General features: G+C 38.3%; 1 long non-coding RNA gene across 1 annotated transcript in view; it reads right to left on the bottom strand.

Annotated features, from left to right (window-relative positions):
• Window positions 1–2,489: 2,489 nt before the first annotated feature.
• Window positions 2,490–21,974, bottom strand: part of LOC131423446 (uncharacterized) — a 44,266-nt gene continuing 24,781 nt past the window's right edge. Inside the window, exon 2 of the long non-coding RNA XR_009225047.1 lies at window positions 2,490–2,911. This is a non-coding gene — a long non-coding RNA (uncharacterized LOC131423446). The remainder of the gene's footprint in view (window positions 2,912–21,974) is intronic.

Below are 21,974 nucleotides of genomic sequence, written 5' to 3'. Positions count from 1 at the left end.
TAAAAACATTTGCACAACTTGCCCAAATTGTCTATCATCCCAAAATAGAAAAATAAAGTAATTGCTAAATATTCACCCTTTGAAACTTCTGAACTTTTGAATATTGAAAAATAAAACCCTGAGTGGCAGGAGTGGGGAATGAAGGCAGCCAAGCTCATTACCAGCCTTCCTTTTGCCTTTTTCACAGGTACAATGAAACTTAAAGGTCTCAGGGAGAGAACAAAAACTAGGAAAATTGAAAGTTACAACCTCAAGCAGTTTCTGTCAAACTACTTTCTTACCAATTTGCTACATGCATCCACCCAACCCCTTCAATGAAGGGGAAAATCCATTCTTTTAACAGATACAGGGAAATAGTGGCAAAGCAAAAAAACTCTCCCTCCAAGAATAAATACTGCAAACTGCCTGACTTGGTGAAAGTAAAGGCAATCAGTAGATAAGCTGAAATTGTACCTCTTTTTTTTATTTTTAAGCACAAAAATGTACCTCAAACAAACATGTTCATGGTGTGTATTCTTAACTAAAATGACACTAATCCATTGCTCTTCTGAAACCAGCTATGGAGGACATTTGACTCAGATCCTATAACTTTGATTGCGATTTATCACCAATTAGACTTTACAATGTTCTTCTCCACAAAGGTTTCTAGATTTTTTAAAAAATGAGCTAAAGGACTGGAGTTGTGGTGGTGAGGCCCTGGGTTTGATCCTCAGCAGCAGATGGGAACAGATAAATAAAATAAAGATATTTTTTAAAAAGAGCTAGAATTTGTTCAACATGTTGGAATGTAATATAAAAAAAAAAAGACATGAGTTCCATTGTATAACTAACACTTGGTTTGCTTCAAAAAGTATCTTAATTTGAGGATGAACTTTCTTATCTCTAACAATGCTTCTCCCCAATATTCCTGAACTTTCGTGGCTACTGCAATTTTAATTTAAATTAATGTCATCCTATTTAACTTATATATTATATAAGGTAAAAACAATTTCCAGGAAATCTGCAATTGTGTAAGATCATGTGATCATTCAACACATTACGAAAATTTCAAATGTGACTTTTTTTATATGATTTCCAGGCTTTGCAATGAAGTAATATTTGAATTAGATATAGGCTATCTGACTTTTCTAGATTGTAGTTTGATTTTTATTTTCCTTTTTTTCTATCAAATCCCAGCAGCTTGCCTTCTGGTTTATAAGCAGGTCTGAACAATCTAAGAAGGGACTTGCATGTCTCAAAATACCAAGCAAGGAATAATTCTCCATTCAACTCTCTTTTCAGTAATAGTAGCACAAAGCCTGACAGAAAAAAAAAAGATGTTTTCAAAATAAATAATTTCTATTACATTTTTTTTCAGATTGTAGAAGTATCACTTACACTGAGGATAACTGGAAGAATCATTTTCAAAAGGAAGACATTAAAACAACCCTAAATTCACTACCTAAAAACTGGAGTAAATATATGTTTTAGTGTCACTATTTTTAATTTTGAAGCCCTGATTATTGCAGATTGAGCTGCATCTGGGTTGCACCTAGACTACATTCTTAATTTGTAAAATGGTGCTGGACAGATACTAAGCTTCCACAACAGAATCTAATAATGATAGAGGCTTAGGATTCACTATATGGTAGACAGATTAATGCTACCCCTACATACACACACACACACACACACACACACACACACACACAAAGATGCACATGGCCTCATCATCAGTACCTATGAATACGTTACCTTATATGGCAAAAGGGACTTAACAGATATCATTAAAAACTTCAAGATAGGAAGGTCATCCTGGATCAACCTGATGATCCCAATCTATCACGTGAGTCCTTAAAAACAGAAGAGGAAGGCAGAATAGTAGATCAGAAAGATGAGACATAAGAAGAACTTTTCCCTCCCTCCATTACTGGCTTTGAAGATGGAAGAAGGGGTAGACAAGCCAAGGGACAGTGATCTCTAGAAACTGGAAAAGCCAGGTAATGAACTCTTCTAGAGCTTCCCAGAAGGAACATGGTCTTACCGACAACACCCTGATTTTAGCCCAGTGGACCAAGATCATGCTGGACTTCTGATCTACAGAACTTTCAGGGGGGCGGGGGGGAAATGTGCACTGAGTCACAAATTTGTTATAATTTGTTACTGGAAACAATAACAAACTAACACAGAGACCCTAGTCTGACATTTTACATATGGGAAACTCAGGTCCACAGAGTATGAAGATAAAGCTACAAAGAGAGTACTTCTCAAGATTCCAGTCCAGTGATTGTCCCACTGTGCCATTCTGCCTTGATTGCTTTTGTGTTTGTCTTTATGTAATTTTCTCATAGGGGTGGAATGAACAGCATTCAGAAAAAGAGAGGGATTCTATTTAACTAGGACTTAACTTGAGTCATAATGTTTGGATAGAGATTCAGAGCTAGATAAGAGGACGAGTAAGGAAAAGAAAGGAGATATGTATTCAGATGAAAAACAAAAAGCTGCTCTCCTATGTAAAATCAGCCTACCTTTTTATTGTTATTTAAATGCCTGTCTTTGATCCTTTACTGTCTAACTAGTTTGGAATTTGCAGAAATTAAAACAGCTTGGGTATGGGTTGCATGTCCTGCTGTCTCTGGAGGATTTATAAGGATCTGTTATCCCAGGGATTATGCACATTTTCTGTTGGCTTAGGTGTCAACCATCTGCAGTATAACTCTGAGCTGTGATATGCCTGCCGAGATCATGATTACAATCACAGCTCCACGGCAACAGCAATGCCAGAGTCAGCAGCGTGAAGGACATCAGAGCTCAAGCTTGCTTCAAAAATCTCTCCACGTTCACTCCGGCTTCCCTTTCTGGTGTGTAACAGAAGACCAGCATCAACGCCACAAAGAGACTTCTCCCACAGGTCTCACAACGAGGGTCCATCCTATGGGCAAAAAGACAACTGGTAGGAAGAGGAGATGCCTCTGCCTTTTTGTCCTAAAAGTCCACAAGAATCCCCTTCCATTTCTATAAACAGCCCACAGGCTGACCTTTCAGGATGTCCTTGTTGCTCACGTTAGCTGGGTTTCATCAGGAAAAAATAAACTGGGATGACAATAAAGCACAAGCACATAACATGATCTGTGCTCTTCTCAAAAATAGCCAAAATGGACCACAACTTCAATCTGATCTGTGCACATGCAATGTCTATAATCAAAAGTGTATCTGCAGTCATGCCTCATCCAAGGAAAACAGCTGAAAGGTAGGGCACCTCCCCACACCCTCCATTTATAAATGGAGGACCTGGAGGATACCTGGAACTGCCCATTCCTTTGGCCAAGGAGGGAGAAGCACACTGCGCTCAGCACAACCTCCAGGGTGTGACAGGGAGAGATGAGCCTAATACTACAAAACAACCAAGCTGTCCTGCAAAGCTCTTCATAAATTCCATCTCCAGCATTATGACTTCCCAGACCAGGTCAGCTCAGCGACTGCCTCCTTCCTCTGAGTTTAAGCCCTAACATCCGCAAGCATTTCTCTATATGCATCTGTCAGTGACAGAAACACAATCCAAAATAGCTAAAGCAAGAAAAATAATTATTGGCCGACAAAACTAAAACATCCCAGACCATAAGACTAACTTCAGATATAGCTGGTGCTCAAGCAAGGCCATCAGAAAGCTATGTTTCTCTGGCTCTTGGGTCAATTTCCCCACATAGCCTGAGAGGACTTTGTTTCTCCAAGGAAAATCAAAGTGCTAGTAAGGGGGAAAGGAATGAATGACAAGCCAGCAAAAACAACCAAAGTCCAGCTGGGCCCTAACCCAGGACCACAATGATGGTAGTAGCTCTGTGACAGGAGGAGAGTGTTTCCCCTCTGTTTAGAAATTTCTGCAATGTTATTATGTTGCCTTTATTTTTTAAATAGGTGTGGAGTAAAGGAAAGGAAAAGCAAAGCTAAGTGTTAAATAAACGTAGATATGATAATGTAAAGGTCAAGGGTTTCCTTCGGAATATGAGGATCTCCCAGCTGTAACAGATGTAATGCCTCTCCATGTGTATAATCTCATTTGATCAGTTTTAAAAGTCACTCCTTCCAAAGATGACTAAATAAGACAAATGACATCATGAACTGCCTTTCCAAATGATTTCTGCTCCACTAAAAAGGATTACTCTGAAACCAAACGCATAACTCCAAAACAATTCAAGGCAAAGGTGTGTGATGCTTTTTAAAAAGCAAAGGAAAAACTATTTCAACTGGTTCTACATTCTATGATAAGAGATCTAGTAAGGCTTCTTAGCCTAGAGGATCAAGACCCTCCCTGATGCAGCCCCAATCTGGCTCTCAAGCTCCACCTCCTAGTAAATCCAATCACATGCCCCTCCACATCAACACTGGTCCATTTCTATTCCAGCACCAACCAACCTTTCTCATGACTAATGTTATCTTCCAGCCATTTCACTGACTGGAAAGGCCTTCAGTCTAATTTTTGCCTTAAAAACTCTCCTCAACTTTAAAGGCCCAACAACACCACATTTTCATTATATATATATACTTTTTAGTTGTTGATATACCTTTATTTTCATTCATATGTGGTGCTAAGAATCAAACCCAGTGCCTCACACATGCTAGGCAAGCTCTCTACCACTAAGCCCCAACCCCAGCCCAACACCACGTCGTCTAGGAAGCATTCTCTGATTCACTTACTGAGATTCCTGAGCTCTCAAAGCATATTATGAGTATTCCTCTCTGGCCCTTATTTCATTACGCCTTATGTTCTAGTTACTTACAGGGTCTCAGTGAACAAGGCTGTGTCATTTTCTACATATTTATTACCTTTTCCTCTGTCTGAAGATCAAAATTGAATTGTTAATCTTACTTTGTTTCCTTTTATTTATTACATCACCAAGTGAAAGAAGGCCCACAGAAAAGAAGACAAAGGTGTTCCTCCAAAAACTATAGACAAGAAAATAATCTTTAGTATTATGCACACAACATTTTCCAGAGAAGTCTATCATTTTATGTCCTTCTCCTAGTGGCAAAGAGAAGAGGGAAATGGTTATGACCCCTATACCGAGTAGGAAAAAAGGTCTAAGAATGAGGCTGAGCTCTACCCACTATAATCTGACTTCAGCAATCATGTAAAATGGACTAAATTTAAAAATAAAGCTCTCGCCTAAAAGGCCATCAGGATACAACCCAGTTAGGCTGATACAGCATCTTTCCAGAGACACTCCCCAGGCGGGTAAAGATAGCCATGCCTGTCCTCTGGGCCTGAGCCTGCAGCTAATTAGGCCGTCTGGAAGGAACAATTGAGACTTTTAAAAAAGAGCTATCCCAAGTCATAGCATTGACATGATGCCTCTCCAAAATGCCCGAGTTCCTTCCTCACCATGGGGCATCACCATACCGATTAGCATGGGAAGGGCAGGTGTAGGGGGATGCGGATCTCAGGAGATCTGGGATCTTCCTATCATTCTCAGCAACCAGAGCACTTTTTATAAAGGAAGCACAGCAAGGAAAGGCTCACATTTTATTTTTCCACAGATATGACTTGTAAACATCCAACTCAGCTGCCCTTTGACTACTCGTAAAGTGTTGTGTTTTTTTTTACCTGAGAGAAAATTCCCATTTAGGCTTTCCATCAAGTTTGATTAATTAGGTGATAAAATGGATATTTCTACAAAGTACACCAGCAGAAAGCAGGCTCATTGTAAGTGGTGAGATACATCAAAGAGGGAGAGCCCGGCCTCTCTCGGACTATAAAAGTGATGTTTCACTACCTAATATCACACATCATTACAGTGGCCATTTCCAACAAGTCTGACCCCAGCTCTCATCCATTCATACATAGGACACAAATGTGTCCTATATATCTGGAAGGAGCAGGGAAAGTCGTGGTTGTGAAAATACAATGTTGATTTTCCTAAAGATAACACAGCCAAACCTTTTCGCTCAAGGATCATGAATTTGTAGGCTGCATTTTTCTTCCTTTAAAATTCCCATAGTGATTTACATTGGCAATTTCAATTATATACAAATAGCACTTAATAGTTTGTGAAACACTTTTTCACACATATTATTTAAAATTCCACACTTTCTGCTACATGCTCCAAGCTTACCTAACTACTCCCTAAGTCACAGTATTTCCCAATATTTTAAATACTCCCAATTTATTTTTAAGTAGTAAAATGAAATACTTCTCTTTTAAATAATGAGGGAATTATTGGATCATAATTTAGAAAACTGAGTGCTTGATTAATCCATTACTAGCAATATGTACTTATCAAAGGCCTAAAATGTACTAGAACCATGGCATTCTGAATTTTCAAGTCCTAAGTGCAAAAATAAAATTTTAATCTAGGTTTAGTCATGCATCATAATTAAAGGGTGTACAGTAGACACATGCAAATAAGCAATATTAACAAAAGTGCCATATTTCAAATTACTTGGTATGCACAGAAAATAGGGCAGTACTAACAAGGGAGGGAAGAGTTGATAATGTCCAGAGGTAGGAGAAAGAAAATATGAATGGGTAAAGCATTACACTGACAATCAAAAATTCACATTTCCTTAAATCCATCAGTCATGCCCAAAGGCAAAACAAGCAAATTCCTTATGTGGAGCATCTTAGGAAGAAGCTAACAACAGCACTTCCATTTGACTATTTTAATGCCTGAAACTGCATTGGAAATGCATCCCTTCTGTTTGAGGATTTGGCCCTATTAAATTCTCATCCTTTGGGGGATGCTCCAGGAAATATAGGGCATACAATACAAGCTACTTCTAGTTACTTATACTCTGTGTAACTGACAATCTGAAAAAAAAAAAAAGGAAAAATTTGAAGGTAAAAAGCTGATAATAAGTGTCTGTTAAAGTGCTAAGCATTTTATAGCTACCACCTCACGCAGTTCAGTACTGCGAGTATTCTTAACCACATTTCATGTAGAAGAAAGCCAAGACCCAGAAAAGTTAGATCATTTACCCATGGTTCAGGGGCAATAGATGAATAACCCAGGGTCAGAGCAGAACCATCAGGGAAGCTAGACGGATTCTGCAATCGTGCAGAGTCAAAGGCCTTGCAGTCCTTAAGGAGCCTCCATGCTGAAAGAATTAATTGCTGATACATGACAGGCTACTGGGGATAAAGTGGACCCAGATAGGAATTAGGAAGCAAAAAGGAAGGAAAACCAAGAGGAAAAAAGTCTCTCCCTTCCCTTTCCTTCCTTCCTTTCTCTTTCTCTTTCTCTGTCCCTCCCTCTCCCTTTCCCTCTCTCCCTCCACCACTCTTACACAGGTGTCCATGCACACGTACAAACACACACTTCTTTCGAAGCACATTGATAGAGAAACTTCAACAAATAAAGAAGGCATTTATAATTAAACCTTCTAATTTTGTAAGCTTTGGCCACAACCAGGGTCCATATTTACAGAGACGAAGGGAATGGAGTGTAAAGGGAATATTAATTTATGGAGAAGAGGCAGTCAAAAGATAAATGGCACTGAACTTTGCCTTAAATTTCCACAAAGAATACTAGAATGTGAGAGGCTCCCTAAATGTATCCTTTATTAAATACTAATCAGGCCTGAAACCAAGATATTTACTGGTTTTGCCAGGCAAAAACATTAATAATTTAGTACCGATATTAACAAAGATGAAGAGAGCAGTTAGTTGGTTGTCACTTTGCTAAGAACTTCCCTGGAGGGTTTGATATTCTTAAGCAACAGAATTTCATCCAGGAGAAGAGTTTTGGAGATCACAGAGTTAAACTGAATCATGCAAAATGGAAACTGGTCCACCAGCTCCGACTGTCCCATGCAAGTTGTCAAGGTCACAAAGAGGAAATACCTTTAAATCTGAATAGTTACACATATCAGAAACACAGCAGCATTAGAAATGACTGGAGATGCAGAGGGAAAAACAACAGTCCTGGAATATGCCAGATTCAGAGTTTCTGATGACTGGTTGACCATGCTCATATCTGTCGCCAATCACACTCCATGAGGATCTTAGAGTGTTTTTCTCTGAATAAAATTTTTTAGCTCCCTGAAAAACTAGAAATAACTAAATTCCTAAAACATAAGAAAAGGAGCAAAGCATAGTAGGGGAAAAAATTAGATAAATTTTAGTCAAGGTTTTCCTTAGCACTGCTAGATGGACCACTTCAAGTCTCAGATACCATGTATATCCTACCCACAAAATAAGGGGTTGGCCCCGTGCGATGGCCCATGCCTATAATCCCAGCAGCTCAGGAGGCATAGGCAGGAGGATTGTGAGTTCAAAGCCAGCCTCAGCAATTTAGCAAGGTGCTAAGCAACTCTGTGAGACCCTGTCTCTAAATAAAATATAAAATAGGGCTCAGGATATGGCTCAGTGGTTGAGCACCTTTGACAAAGTTCAATTCCTGGTACCAAAAAAAAAAAAAAAAAAAGGTGGGGTGTTAAGCAAAACAAACTCTGGAGTCTAACATTCTCTGATTTTATAAAGTCAACCCTTCTCTGAATTTTTAAAAATCTATTTTAAAGACTGGTAGTATAGTTTACTGGCAGAATACTTAACATGAGTAAGGCCCTGGGTTAAGCCCCAGTACCACGATATAAATTAAAAACAAATTCATTTTATTCAAATGCTTCTATACCATCAATTTAAACATTAATTAATTAAAAATTAAAACCAATTAACTCAGATGTCCCTAAAAAGGGTTTTCCAAAATTCTGCCTCAGAGTAGAATGAAGTATGTGTGTGTATATATATATATATATATATATTTGCTACTGACCTTTGGTTGATACAGGATGAACCAACAAAAAATATTTTGTTTTTAAGAACAAAGTGCTGGGAATTTCTGTGATAATTAAATTCTTTACTCTCTCCTTGTGGCTGCAATTTTAACTAGCATTTCACTGCCCTCTCTTGGTAGAAACTGGGATAACTATCAAGAAGCTGATTCCTTTGGCAAGGATTAAAATGTGTCTTTGAATATAATACTGATTCTACTTAAAAAGGCTGGAGTAAATGCAATCTGTAATATTTAAAAGATAGCAATATGTTTCTCTAAAGGTTGGTTTCCTCAGAGATGAACAGTAACTTGCAGAAAGCTTATTGGGAAGTGCATCGGGGCTCAAACCTTCTCCAGGGGGAAGGGATGAGCCCAGCAGGGGCTGGGCTGTGATGTGGTTCCAACAAAGGCCTTCACTGATCCCTCAGAGAGCTCTGAAGCTGGCTGGTCCTTCAGAGTTGTCCTGGGTTTGAGTAAGAAGCCTGGGCTTTGACACGTTTCAACCAGACACTGCATAAGGGCTGCCCTTGGAAAGGGCAGGATGACTCTTCCTACAGTGGCCTTGAGCACTCTCAGAGGTGGAGGGACAGACCTGAGGGAGAACTCAGGTGTGGCATCCCAAATGTCTGCTGCATAATTACTCTCCACCATTCTTAATGACTCTGTTTTTTAATAAACACCATAGCAAACACCACATAACTATACTTAAATAATTACAAAAATCAAAGGTAATAAATACAGGAAATGATGTGGCCACCTGGAAAGCCATGTAGCTGATTCTTTAAAAATTAAATACACCTTCTAATCCAATAATTCCACTCCTAGGTGGAAGAGAATAAAAACATGTCCACACAAAGACTTATAAAGGAAAGATCATAACAGCATCATTTCTAATAGGCAAATATAGAAGGAAGGAGAACAAAGGAGGAAGGGAGGGAGGGGAATGGTGGAGGGAGGGGGAATCATGCTCCTTGGTAGCATAAACCAAGGGGTGGGATTTCTTAGAAAATGGGACACGGAGTTAAAATGTAGTTAAAATAATGGACTGGTCTGCATCTGTCAGAATATGTCTGATCATCTTTGGTCCCTGAACCTCAACATTAGTAAGTAAATTCACTTTGGGGAAAGCTCAGCATAGACAGTGCTCATAATCATAATCTCATAAGTAAGACAGACACCTCCCTACGGCAGCTGGGTTGGTATAGTTTCAGTATATTACAAACAAAAACTAACAGGCAGACCACTCTGAGACACATGCAGTTGATATACCTACAAAATCTCCGTCTCCACCCAGTCTGACAAATAGAACTGTTCTCCTCACTTCCACATATGCTCCGGGCTCAGTAATCCTGTTTGACCTATTCTTCAGGATCCCTCTTGATATCCATTCTAACCTGATTTCACCAAGACATAAAACTCACAGGAGGTACAGGGAGAAGTGGGGATGGGAAGGGAAAAGAAAGTCCCAGCCCTGTTCATACATACTCAGCTCAGAACCATCCTGGTGACTCCTCATACACAAGGCCACTTAATCTATGAGGGTTCTGTGAAGGGGATGTTATCATTAATAGGAAGTCATGCATCATGGTAATCAGATGACCAAGGAGGGTCACCATGATGGCACACGCCTGTAATCCCAATGACTCAGAATTGTTGAGACAGGAGAATCACAACTTTGAGGTCAGTCTAGCCCACTTGGCAAGACCCTATCTCAGAATTTTTTTAAAAAACGAGCTGGGAATGTGCTTCAGTGGTAGAGTACTCCTGGGGTTCAATCCCTAGTAATGAAAAAGAATTGGGGAAAATGGGCACAGATAAGGCTGTGTAAACCAGGTGAATCACAAAGACCAGGCTACTTCATGATTGTCTTTTTTTAATATTTACTTTTTAGTTGTAGTTAGACACAATACATTTATTTTATTTATTTATTTTTATGTGGTGCTGAGGATCAAACCCAGGGCCTCACACGTGCTAGGCAAATGCTCTACAGCTGAGCCACAACCCCAGCCCCTCATGATCTTTTTAGAGTTGTGTAGCCAGACTCTGCCGCTATGGATATGGATGAGGATGTGAGGGGAAAGGGAAAAAAAAAGAGAGAGAAATGAATTACAGTAGATGGGGTAGAGAGAGATGATGGGAGGGGAGGGGAGGGGAGGGGGGAGAGGAAGGGGATAGGAAAGGCAGCAGAATACAACAGACACTAGTATGGCAGTATGTATAAACGTGGATGTATAACCAATGTGATCCTGCAATCTGTACACGTGGTAAAAATAAGAATTCATAACCCACTTGAACCAAATGTATGAAATATGATATGTCAAGATAATCGTAATGTTTTGAGCAACCAATTAAAAAAAAAAAAACGAATACCCCAGGCTGGGGCTGGGGCTCAATGGCAGAATGCTTGCCTCTCATGGGTGAGGCACTGGGTTCAATCCTCAGCATCACATAAAAATAAAGAAATAAATAAATAAAGATATTATGTCCATCTACAACTAAAAAAATATATTTTAAAAACACCTGAATACCTCACTGTAAAACACTCTGAGAAGTTTTTCCTAACCAAAAATATATTTCTGCAAATTAAGCCCTTCTCAGTGGTCACTTTTTTCAAGGAGGTCTGGAATAGCCTAGGGAGATGAGCTGCTTCTGGCTACAGAGATGCAGGACAGAAGAGAATGGAAAAGTGACGTCTGCAGTCACAGAGGCAGCTGCTGAGATGGTGTTTAGGATGCAAGATATTTATTAGGAAACAATACCAGTGAAAGAAAGGACATGAGTCAGGACTAGAAGGAGGAAGAAGTTCAAATGTGATGCAGGCCTGACAAAGCCCTGACCCACCCGCTGGAAATTTCCAGAGCAAGAAATATCCATTGCCAGCTGTACCACTCCTCTGTATTTATCCTAGAGAATGAAAGTCATCACCCTACAAAGACACGTGCACAGCCATGTTGGTAGTGGCACAACTCTCAAAAGCCAAACTATGGAACCAACCTAGGTGTCCATCAACAGATGAATGGAAAAAGAAAATGTGGTATATAGACACAGTGGAGTTTTATTCATCCATAAAGAAAAAGGAAATAATGTCATTGGAAATGGATGGAACTTGAGATTGCTGTGTTAAACAAAATAAGCCAAACTCAGAAGGTCAAGTGTCATATGTTTTCTCTCATATGTAGAAGCTACAGAGGGAAAAGAAGAAGAAAGGTGGGGAGTGATCAGTAGAAGAGAGGAAAGGGACCAGAGGGAAAGAGAAGGGGAAGGATGGGGGAAGCACTGGGGACCGATACTGGCCAAATTAACTTGTTATATTGTGTGCATGTACTAATGCATAACCACAAATCCCACCATTATGCACAACTATAATGTACCAATTAGGGGCTGCATGTAGTGGCTCATACCTATGATCTCAGGGACCTGGCAGGCTGAGGCAGCAAGATCACAAGTTCAAAGCCAGCCTCAGCTACTTAGCAGGCCTCAAGCAACTTAGCGAGACCCTGTCTCAAAATAAAAAAATGAAATAGGCTAGGGATGTGGCTCAGTAGTTAAGCATTCCTGGGTTCAATCCCTGGCACCAAAAAATAATGTACCAGTTAAAAAATGAACTAAAATAAAAAAGGAATAGTGAATGTGAAGAACATAGTTAGTACTCAATAAAATGGAGGAAAAAAGGAGGAGAGGTAGAGGAAGAAGAAGAAAGGAAGGAGAAAGAGGAGAAGAAGAAGAAGGAGAGGAAGAGGAAAAAGAAGAAGAAATACCCATTAGAGTTTCCTGTGTCCCATCTCTGTGTTAAATAAACCGAGGAAGAGAGCCTAAGGTTGGCTCAGGTTTATAAGCAATTATTCTTCTCATTGTACAACCCTTTATATTATAGTCTGGCCTCAGTGGTGATGAGAGAAATTAGAAAAAGAATCTATGGCCCTGCTAGAATAATAGGTAGAAGAGAGATAGTGGTCAGAATGACTTCAGCTGCAAGAACAGACTGTTTCAATTTGTTGAACTCATGTGCATTGTCTCACACACAAGGACATGCAAAGGCAGAACAATTCCAGAGTTTGAGTAGTCAAGGCTTCCTCTCCCTGTGATGACCTCTCCTCTTCCTCCTTGTGAAAAGTAGAAGATGGTTCCAGATGTAACATTCCAACAGACAATGTCAAGAGGCAGAAGAGGATGGCTTCTGCTGTGTCCTTCATGAGAACAAGAAAACTTTTCCTGGGACCCCCAATTCCACCCCCACAGACATGACCTCCCACCTTACTGGCCAAAATGAGTCGTATGCACCAGTAAACCAACCACTGGTAAGTGATCCATTTGGAATAATCATGACTGTCTTAGTCTAAACAGGACACATCTGATAAAACTAGGCCCAAGCTAACTTTCTTTCCCTAAAGACTTTAAAGGATTTGAAGGGTGGACATTTGTACAAAACCAGAATCCTCTCAGGAAGAAGAGAAGGGCAAAAGGTTGGTTGGGCATGAAACCACCATTATTCCCTACATATGAGCTTTACTGCTAATATCAGCAAATGTCACCTAGATCAAAAAAATAAATAAAATAAAATTCTGGGGCCAGTGTCAAGAATAGCAGAAGCACCAGCTAGGAATTGGAACAGAGAAAATCACATTGGTTTGTTTCTACCCATATCCTAAGGTCCTAAGAAATCTGTCTTTTAAATAAAACCAAACAAGCCCCCTAGAAAACCAATTTCCCAAACCAATTTCACTGGTGTTCTGGTTACCCTATACAAGATGGATTAGTCAACTTTTTAATCACTGTAACCAAGTAACTGTCAAGAATAACTTAAAAGAGGAAAGGTTTATTTTGGATCATGGTTTCAGAGGTTCCAGGACACAGCTGGCTACCTTTAAGCCTCTGAACCTGAGATGAGGCAGAAACATTATAGTTGAAAAATGCAGGAGGAGAGATGCTTTACTCATGACAGCTGGAGAAGAAAGAACAGAGAAAGGGCCAAAGACACAATGTAGTCCCCAAGGGCACACCCCACAGGAGCCTATTTCCTCCAACCATGCCCCACTTATCTTCCACCTCTTCTCAGTAATCCATTTAATCAATGCACTAAATGGATTAATCTATTGATAAGGTGATAGTCCTCACAATCCAACGGACATGGCTACATTGGGGACCAAGCCCCCAGTGGATTTTTTTGGGGGGGGGATATTCCAGATCTATAGCATAACACATGACAAAATATCTGATCTTTCTGACTCCCAAGTTCATTGGTTCAAGCAAGACACACTAATTTTTCTCAGATCTCAAATAATAACATTTGGGGAATTTGCTGGCCAAAAATCCACCCTCATGGCCCCATAAATTCTCTATCAAGAGATTTGAAGGGATCTTATTATACAGGAGAGAATAGAGATGCCTAACTGCTATGAGAATGGAAAGAAAATATTACTCATTGTACTTCCTAAAACGGGGACTATGTGACAATACATTATGAATCTGCCAGTTGACTTAAATAGCCTGAAAAGACTTTATGTGACTCACCCAAACAATAAACATTTAACAGATGTCTCTAAACACTATTATTGGATGAAAAAAATGTCACTGCCTTTCACTATGACAAAAGAGTAGCACTGAGCAAAATCAAAATCAGCAGACTATTTCAATACTTTGTTGTAGCTGTAGTTTTGTTTCCATTGTAAGAAGAAAACAGAAGAAATTCTGTTCTTATGATCACCATCTGACAGAGTTATCCCATTCTTCAGTATATACCCAAAGGACTTAAAATTAGCATACTGCAGAGAAGCAGCCACTTCAATGTTTATAGCAGCTCAATTCACAATAGCCAAGCTATGGAACCAACCTACGTGCCCTTCCACAGATGAATGGATAAAGAAAATGTAGTGTATATACACAATGGAATATTACTCAACCACACACACACAAATAAAATATGGCATTTGCTGGTAAATGGATGGAACTAGAGACTATATATGCTAAGTGAAATAAGCCAACTCCCCAAAACCAAAGGCCGAATGTTCTCTCTGACATGTGGGTGCTAACACACAACAAGGGAGGGGAAGAACGGAAGTCCATCGGATTAAACAAAGGGAATGAAGGGAAGGGAGGGGAGACAGGAAGAGGAAAGATAGCAGAATGAATCAAACATATATGAATACACAACCAGTGTAAATCCACATCATGTACAACCACAAGAATGGGATCCTAATTGGAACAATTATACTAATTCCATGTATAATATATCAAAATACACTCTACTATCATGTATATGTAGAAAGAAAGAAAGAAAAATGAATAAACAAATAAATGTAATTAGGGAATTTCCTGGTTTTTTTTCTCCGTAAGTAACCACTCTCCTGATTTGGGTAGTTATTGTTTCTATGAACATCTTTATACTTTTGCTTGATTTGTATGAATCTCTGAACAATATATATAATTCCTTTGTTATAATAAATAGTATGTTACTATCTTAAAAAAAAAAGTAATTCTATTCCTATGAAAATTGTTAACTCCAGCTCAACACTCATTGAATGGGAGTCTTATGTTCTTGGGATGTCCTCCTTTCTTCATTTATAAAATGTAGATGATTCTTAGGTTTCTTCTAAATCTCACAACCTACGATTGCAAGGTAGAAATGATTCCAGGAATCACTCATTTTAGGCGATGTCATAAATTCTGTATGGTTCTTGGAAGCAACAAGCTATTTCTTTTTGTCTTCTTATTTTTCCCAAATATGGTTCCATAAGAACTAGGTCTGTAAAGTACATCTTTCTTTCATAGCATTGTATTTTCTAGGCTAATTACAAAACCGTGCATTTTATTTTTAGTCACTGAGTTAAACTGAGTTGTTTTGTAAAGCATAAGAATGTTCAGGAGCTGTAACAAAATAATTATATAAATCAGAGCACAATGACAATCCCCACTGCTTTATAAAATCCACACTTTCAGCCTCCAGGACTTCCTGATGGAAGGTGGGGAAGGGGGAAAGTAGAGATAGAGGAGATTAAGAATCAGACACATAATTCCACAAATGAAAAACACTTCAGAGATAAACTAATTCAGTAATTCTCAAACCTTGATATGTATTCTATTACATCTGAAATTTATTTAAAATGAAATTATCCTCCTCATTCCGATTCTCCTTTACCCTAAAGAAACTCAGGAGTTTTGATGTATGGTGAAACTGGCCACCAGTAATTTTATCAAGTTCCTCAGGTTCTTCAGAAGCACAGGTGGGTTTAGGAATCACTGATATAGTCCACTGACATTATATAAAGTGAGAAAAGTAAAATTTGAATAAAGAACAAGAGCAAAATGGAAGTGCCCAAGTTTCCTATGCCAAAAGACTTCTTTCCATTAGCTAATCTATATACATCATAATCGTATTGTGCTTAATATTAAATGAGAACCAGATATCATTTTTGGATCCAAGGGAAAAGATTACTCAAGATTACTAATCTGTGGAAAGACGTTGCAACAAGAGCTAGAAACAGTAGTACAAGACCTCCACTAACAAACGTAGGCCATAACCAGGTCACTGGTGCCGCAGGAAGATCTTCCTCTGAGGGTTTACCATTTCTGGGCAACTGCCTTTAAGAAAAGCCCATCCAGCTAGGCATGGTAGAGCATTCCTGAAATCCTAGAGGCTTGGGAGGTTGAAACAGGAGGATCACAAGTTCAAAGGCAGCCCCAGCAAACTTAGCTAGTTGTTTAGATCCTAAACAACTGGCTGAAGCAGGAGGATCATGAGACCCTCTCTCTAAATAAAGTACAAAACAGGGCTGGGGATGGGGCTCAGTGATTAAGCACTCCTGGGTCCAATCCCTGGTACCAAAAAGAAAAAAAAAGAGAGAAATAAAAGGAAGAAAAGCCCACCCAAAGTTCAAAGGTATTAAAAGTGATGGTTTAATCAGATCACCATCATCATTATCATCATTAATTCATGCATGTTAAAATATACTGGTTATCAAAAGGAAAAATTCTGTAAAGGAAATTTGCACTATAAAGGAAGTTCTTATTTAGCTGAGATATAAGAAAGCAGTTTGGTCCCAAGTATTTAAAGATGTTAATTGCATACCCAGACTTGCTTATTTGTCTGACATCTTTTGCATTTTAAATTTTAATATTTTCATAGAAAAGACCTCAATGTCTTTTTGATGGCAGATGAGATCAAAGGACAATAGAAAACTTGAAAAGCTTGGAAGAACATTATGACATGTTCTATAATTTACCAATAATTATCAGTGAAAGAGGTGACGGCTTTTTAAAGCACTGGAGACTGAACCCATGGCCCTATACATGCTGGGCAATTACTCTACCACTGAGCTAGGTGATGACCATGATGTTGTACCAAACACTATAGTCTTTTGATAAAACTTTTAATATATTATTTTTTCCATTCAAAGGGGACCCATCCCCAAGAAATTTAACACCTTAGACATAATATTTTCATTGAATGGTCATATAAATTTAGCTGTAATTTTAAAGGATAAATTGTTAGAATTAACTAGAGATGAAAATTGAAGATGAATTTTGAGAATACAGGATCACCAGCTTATTTTTAAGCAGAAGTTTAAAAGGAATATCTTGAACTTGCTAACCTTGTTTTGAAATTTCTTGAACAGTCATCAAATACTTTTGAGAGTCTGGTTTCTCTAATTGTAGTGTCTACAAAACAGACCATAGAAATAGTGTATATACTCATTATTTCTTACAAGTAGAACTGTCATCAATCCAACTAAGATTAGATAAATTAACAAGCAAAAAGCAAATTTATTTGTCACATTGAAAATGTTGTATCTTGATGATGTATATGGTATTACTTCAAAGTGGGTATTATAGGCATCTGGCACTTGGAAACATTGTTTCACTTATAACATTTTGTATAACTATGATGATGAAACAGCAAACCATTCTGAACATAATTGAAATTCTCCATATGAGTTGTTCTCAAAGTTTTTAGTCCATTTCACATCTGAAAAATGATTGAGGGGCTGGGAGTGCAACTCAGTAGTAGAGCACATGCTTAGCAGGCATGAGACCTGGACTTCAAGTAGGAAGGAGAAAAAAGTAAAGAAGGAGAAAAAAAAAAGGAAAAAAGACTGGGAGCAGTGGCACATGCCCGTAATCCCAGCAGCTTGGGTGGCTGAGGCAGGAGGATCCTGAGTTCAAAGAAGCAACTCAGTGAGGCCCTGTCTCTAAATAAAATACAAAATAGGGCTGGGGAGGTGGCTCAGTAGTTGAGTACCCCTGAGTTCAATCCCTAGTAGAAGGAAGGAAGGAAGGAAGGAAGGAAGGAAGGAAGGAAGGAAGGAAGGAAGGAGAAAAATGATTGTGGATGCCAACCACAATTTAAGAACAATTGCTCTATACTAAATCATATGGGCTTTGTATTTTATAGGTATTCTTTAAAATTCTTTTCCAGTAATTTGCTTTTCTACATTTTAGAAAAGTACTGGTCTGCAAAGAACTGAACTTAAAAAAAAAAAAAGCAAACAAAACCTCTCTTACCACAGAAAGCGTGAGAAAAATTGCTCTAATTCGACCTGCACAACTAAGACATTCCTATTTCAACACTGAATGAGTCATCAGCCATTCAGTTGACAGATTAAGTTGATTAGCATTACACTGAAGTACTACATGAAAGTCATGACAACCTAAAATAGCTCATTAAAAGCCAGGTATGTGAATAAAATTATCCAAATGCTCTTAACCTTTTTATTCTGTCAATTCAAAATTTCAGAATGTAAAAATAAAAGGTCAAGGCCTTTCAAGAGGTCAAATGTGTATTTTTAATTGAATGGAAACAGCCTACCTGTCCATCACAATTAGATGTCCATATAACAGAATACTATAAAGTCATGATGAAGAATTAGTTTCATGGATGCTGATGCACAATTATTGCTAAGATATTAGAAAGTTCACAAGCAAGTCACGGAGAATATATGCTGCAATTCTATATATCCTGAGGGATATATACATGTCTCTATGCTTATAGCTGCAGAAATTTTTCTGCAAGAATTCAGAACAACCAAGCAATAGTGGTTGCCTTCTAAATGGATGGGGGCTTGGGCTTTGAAATGGGAAAAGATGTTATCATATTCTCATTTGCCATATATATTTAGTATATGCATATGATTATAACAAAAAAGATAATTAACTTTATAAATTCCTTACCTAAAAGAGAGAGAAAGAGAGGCCAAATTAGAAATCTAGAGAAACTACTGCTGCTAAAGCATCCTTAAAGGAGAAGACAGCACCCACTCAGGACAGTCTATGTCTCCAGGCTGGAGAGCTAAACTTCACAAAGTCTTAAGACAACTGAAGGTGATAAATGACCCTTGATAAGATCCTGGGTTAAAAAAATTGGGGAACCTAAAGCACAAAAACACTACAAAAACTAGGTAAGCTGTACATCATGAAAATTTAACACTGAATGCAACAGAAGACACTACGAAGAAAGTGAAAAGACAACCCATAGAATAAGAGAAAATATTTACAACCATACAACCAAGAAGGATCAGCATAAAGTACAAATACAGAAGGGAATGGAAGAGAGGTCACCAGAACCCAGGAAGGATTGGGGTTGGGGGGAACCTAGTTCAACAAGTTACAGCAAAACAGTGGAGGAATTACACCTGTCTCTTCTTGAGTACAGTAGGGTTAAGGCCACCTATGATGTGTTTCAAAATGACTAGAAAAGAAGAGTATAAAATCCCAACACATAAAAATGATTAATGTTTGAAGAAATGGGAATGCTTATTATCCTGATTTGATTGTTAGATACTGTATACATACATTGAATTACCAAAATATACAACTATTATATCTCAATTAAAAAAAAAAGAATGAGACACTCCTACAACTCAACAATAAAAAAAACCCAGTTTAAAAAACAGACGAAGGATTGGAATAGGTATTCTTTCAAAGAAGTACATAGAGAGGCTCAGCATCATTAGTCATCAGGGAAATGCAAATTAAAGCTGCAATGAGATAAGCACTTCACACTCACTAGGATGGCTATATTAAAAAGACAGAAAATAGCAAGCGTTAACAAAGATGTGGAAAAAAAATAGAACACTCCTATATTGCTAGCAGGAATGTAAAATAGTGCCATCGCTTTGTGAAACAGCTTGGCAGTTCCTCAAAAAGTTAAACAGAGTCTCCATATGACCCAGCAATTCCTCTAGTAGGCATGAGCCCAGAGAGAACTGGAAACACATGATTACACAACAACTTGAACACGAATGTCCACAGCAGCATTATTTATGAGTCAAAAAGTAGAAGCAAGCCCAATTCATCAGCGGATGAACAGATAAACAAAATGTTGTGACTATACAATGGACTATGATTCTGCTTTCCATTAAAGTGAAGCACGGGTGCATACTACAACATGGGTAAACCCTGAAAATGTTAACACAAAGTGAAAGAAATCAGACCACAAAGGGTTAGATGCTAGATAATGTCATTTATAAGAAATATGCAGCTATAAAGACAGTAGATGAGTGGTTGCCAGGGACTGGGAGAAGAAGGAAAGGAGAATGACTACAAATGACTTCAAATATTAGGAGGTTTCTTTTTTCAGGGTGATGAAAATGAGATGGTGGTGGTGGTTGGACAACCTGGCAAATAAACTAAAAAGCAATGGAGGCTGATGTGGGAGGATCACCTGTTGGAGAGCTGCGGGGCAACACAGTGAGACCATGTCTCGGAACAAACAAACAAGGAACCCCACTGAATTGTACCCTTAAAAGGAGGTAGGCAGGCAGACAATCAGGCAAATACAATACACCATCAGCTATTACTAGAGAGAGAGAATGAATGAATGAATGAATGAATGAATGAATGAAAAAATAGGGGCTGACTTCTTTTTTACCACAGGCAGACATCGGACTAGACAATGAATTTGTTGACTTAATATTATCAATTCAGGGGGGAAAGAGCATTAGATAGATATGGTATGACTACCATATTGGAAAAGGGCTAACTCTGCTCCCTTTACCCAGTAACCAGTTCCTAATAAACAGTATAAAAAATGGATCCCATTCATGCCTGCGAGAGAAAGTAGATAGAACTAGGGGTTACATTCTTGATGAGGATCACCACAGCCCAGGGCAAAAAGAATGTGACATGGTGCTGCTGACTGGAATCAGCCAGAGAATGTAGCCAAGCCCTGAAAGGACCTTCATTGTCCAGAGGACATTAGAGTTGAACATATCAAAGAGTGGGACACTTGTCAGCAGAGACTGTGGAAGTGACTATACTTTCTATGGAGCTCAGTAACCAGAGTGGTTAAGGCCAAAAATCTGTAAATTAGAGATGAGATTGAGGATTTTAAATGAAAAGGACTGAGCTTTCAAGAAATGGAATGAGGCTGTTCTAATCAGAGTGCCTGAAAAGTTATGCAATTGAGCTATGGCTGCATTCTCTGTGGGAGGTAGAGGTTCATCACAGCAGAGCTGGAGGCTATAAATGCAAAAAAGAAAACCATTTTGTGTTTATGCTCTGAGAGGGGACTCATAATATGATCCAAGCTACATATGCCACCTCTGCAGGCTGGAAGATAATTTTTGAAATGGGACCACTTTCTCCCAGCTCCTGGCTTTATTTAGGGAGCCAATTTCCTAGGATTCTCAACTTCAGAATGCATAAAAATTAGTGTACCAGATGGTATGCACACCAAAAAACTGCATGTACTATATTTTATGAGATATTTAAAAGGATTTTTAAAGGTAATTTTAACTATATCATAGAGCTGACTTTAAAGAATCCCCAAAGCTGTATTCTTTAAAAAGTGTGACCCAACTGTAGTAAAAACATACACATAAGAGAGGACACTAGTCATCTATTTAAAAAAAAGAGCAATTCCAATTTTGAAAATTATTGAGAATAATTCTCAGTGTTCTCACCATCAAAAAATGCTAATTATATGAGCTGGTGATGAAATGTTAATTAGCTCTATTAAGCCATTTCTCAATGTATATGTATTTCAAAGTGCCATGTTATAAATATTTATAAATTTATCAATTAAAGTTTGTTAATTTAATTTTAAAAAAAGAACAATGTCAAGAATCATTTTATAAAAGCACTGCTTATGGAACCTACGATCTAATCAAAAACACCTGGGGCTTTAAAAAAAAAAAAAAAACTTTAGACTACTCAATTCATTGAACTTGGGTTTGTTTGGTCCATACTATGTATTATGGACCACTGGGATTTTAAAGATGAAAAGACAGAATG

This window comes from Marmota monax, unplaced genomic scaffold (assembly GCF_021218885.2).
Source record: "Marmota monax isolate L192 unplaced genomic scaffold, Marmota_monax_Labrador192_F-V1.1 WCK01_AAM20220418_F8-fsc00028, whole genome shotgun sequence".
Lineage (NCBI taxonomy): Eukaryota > Metazoa > Chordata > Mammalia > Rodentia > Sciuridae > Marmota > Marmota monax.
This window is presented reverse-complemented; position numbering and strand designations above follow the sequence as displayed.